Consider the following 3,066-nt stretch of genomic DNA (forward strand, 5'->3'; position numbering starts at 1 on the left):
CAATAAGCCATGATTGTGCCACTGCACTCCAGCCTGGGAGTGAGACCCTGTCTTTAAAACAAACTATATATATATATAGGTATATATATACACACACACATACACGCACACACGTATACACGTGTGTTTATATATATATATATATGACTAGAGGCTGGGCATAGTGGCTCATGCCTGTAATCCCAGTACTTTGGGAGACTGAGGTGGGAGGATTATTAGAGCCCAGAAGTTTGAGAACAGCCTGGCCAACATAGTGAGACCCCATCTCTATGAAAAAAAGAAAGAAAGAGGCCAGGAGCAGTGGCTCACGCCAGCACTTTGGGAGGCCGAGGCGGGCAGATCATGAGGTCAGGAGACTGAGACCATCCTGGCTAACACGGTGAAACCCCGTCTCTACTAAAAAAAATACAAAAAATTAGCTGGGCATGGTGGCGAGTGCCTGTAGTCCCAGCTACTCGGGAGGCTGAGGCAGGAGAATGGTGTGAACCTGGGAGGCAGAGCTTGCAGTGAGCCAAGATTGTGCCACTGCACTCCAGCCTGGGCGACTTAGCGAGACTCCATGTCAAAAATAAAAATAAAAAAATAAAAAATAAAATATAAGACTAGATAGTATTAGGAAATTTTACAGCATTACTAAGGAATGGCATTTTGTTTGTTTTAAAATATGGTTTATAGTTCATGTGGTTTCCTTGGACCAATAAGACCCTTCCTAAATCCATTCCAGAGATTATTATTTTGGGTCTCATTCCCTCCTTAGAGAGCCCTCTAAGAATCTCTCCCTGCAAGGTGACTCAAGTTCACACCAATGTTTCTCTGCTTTGATCCTTAGTAAAACTTGTTGGACTTCACAGTTCATTCTTTTAGCATCTAATCTCTAATTGTTTCAAGTATGCATTGCTTATCTCTTCAATTAGATCAATTCGATTGTAAAATTCATGCAGCCAGGACCACATCTTTTACTTGCTTTAGACCTTCAACATTGTTGTCTGCTGGGGGCACATTACATGAGTATCATTACTCATTTATTGATTGACCAAATTAATAGAATCGCTTCTCAATATAGTTTTCCTCCTTGAAGATCATTTTATCCTAGAAACCATTCTTTATTTCAGAATGTGGCATAGATTTTCGACATGGACTTTTTTCCCCCAAGAAAATCATACAGTACTTTAAAACACCCAAGTCTATCATATAATCCTCTTTGAGTTATTCATATTTCAGAAATGTGCTGAATTTTTTGCTATCACTTTGTGACTTTCTCCAATTGTGAAGCTACTAATTTAATTATATTATTTTATAATTGCTAAAATACAAGTTAGGCCAAAAAGAGCTTGCTGTGGTAACTACATGGACTCTGTCTGCAAGGCCCACCCCTAACATTTGTAACAGTGGGACCAAATGATACATAGCAGCCTATATATCATATGTCTAAATATTTCAAAGTCAGGTATCAAACTATCAAACTTTTAGAAAAAAAAAAGAAGTATGTTCTATTCTTCTGTCTTGATAAGTTTTCTTCCTAGTTATTTCTTCTCTGAATTTCAGTTTTCTATTTTCTATTTCTATCTTGACCTTAACTTGTACTCATTCTCAAAGTCTTAAAAGATTTAAAAAAAAACCAAAGTGACTGTATTCAAAGTGTTCAAATATGTCGTCCATCAAAAAATGTAAATTAAAAACTGGAAAATTCCCATTATTTAATGTTAGAAAGGAATTTTTCTAAAGTATTCAGAAGAATCTCTCCTGATCCTTTTGTAGTTCATGAGTGTAATGATTGAGTGTTCATGCACATGTGTGAGATATGCCACCCTTGAACCTTGTTACACCGTTGTCACATTGCCCGTTTGACATGAAAAAAAGAAACAAAAGAAAAATAATCTTTCCTAAAATTTCTAAAGAGAAAAACAAATTATAATCATTAAATATCAACTTCTTTTTCAGATTCATCATCTGCTCTGAAAATGTCAAAATTTTAAATCAAAAGAATTAAAAAATGTTTTAAAAATTATTTGCATCATTTAAATATTTTAATAAAAATAAAACCATTTTTAATGATCACATTCAATGGCCACTCAGTGGCCAATGTGAAGAAATGGTATCACACTTCACGCATGTTATGTATAACCTTCATATACACACATTTGAATAATATAAATTGTTTTATCTTAGAAAATGTTCCTCAGCCACCATATTTAATTATTGCAAATAAAATACTAGTTCACAAGTAGTCAGGAAACACAAATTAAAACAGGAAGAAGGCCAGGCACAGTGGCTCATGCCTGTAATCCCGGCACTTTGGGAGGGCTAGGTGGGCAGATCACTTGAGGTCAGGAGTCTGAAACACCAGCCTGGCCAACATGGCCAAACCCCATCTCCACTAAAAATACAAACATTAGCTGAGTGTGGTGGCGCAGGCCTGTTCCCAGCTACATGGGAGGCTGAGTCAGGAGAATCACTTGAACCCGGGAGGCGGAGGTTGCAGTGACCCAAGATCGTGCCACTGTACTCCAGCCTGGGTGAGAGTCTCAGAAAAAAAGAAAAAGAAGAAGAAAATGGATACTTTGTGTGTTGGAAAATAATACTGCATTACGCAAAAATCTTTTGCACTCTTGATAACTGAAAGATCTGAAAAGTTAGTCTCTTCTCTCACCTAGGTGCTTCTGTTATTCACATTCTCCTAAATTGCTCATGTTCATCTTCATATCTTGTGGTGGTATAATCCAGAAGACATCACAGAATTTGGACACAATTGCCTTTTCATTTAATGACGTAGGATAAGAGATATAAAGAAGCATTTTCCTGGGCCTTAAATGCTGTTAAGCACGAGTGGATGCTTAAGAACACACTGTGTCAATGCTAAGAGCCAGATCTTGAGTATCAGAAGTGCCCATGTGTTGTTAAATAAATTTTTTTGGGGGCCGGGCACGGTGGCTCACACCTGTAATCCCAACGCTTTGGGAGGCCGAGGCAGGCGGATCATGAGGACAGGAGATCGAAACCATCCTGGCTAACACGGTGAAACCCCGTCTCTACTAAAAATACAAAAAAATTAGCTGGGCGTAGTGG

The 3,066-nt window shown here is 38.0% G+C and overlaps 1 non-coding gene across 1 annotated transcript; it reads left to right on the top strand.

Moving 5' to 3' along the window:
• Window positions 1-1,746: 1,746 nt before the first annotated feature.
• LOC115936397 (small nucleolar RNA U13) lies at window positions 1,747-1,850 on the top strand. The gene has a single exon (XR_004071887.1). It is a non-coding gene; the product is annotated as a small nucleolar RNA U13 (small nucleolar RNA).
• The last annotated feature ends 1,216 nt before the right edge of the window (window positions 1,851-3,066 follow it).

The sequence above is a fragment of the Gorilla gorilla genome, chromosome 9, assembly GCF_029281585.2.
Source record: "Gorilla gorilla gorilla isolate KB3781 chromosome 9, NHGRI_mGorGor1-v2.1_pri, whole genome shotgun sequence".
Lineage (NCBI taxonomy): Eukaryota > Metazoa > Chordata > Mammalia > Primates > Hominidae > Gorilla > Gorilla gorilla.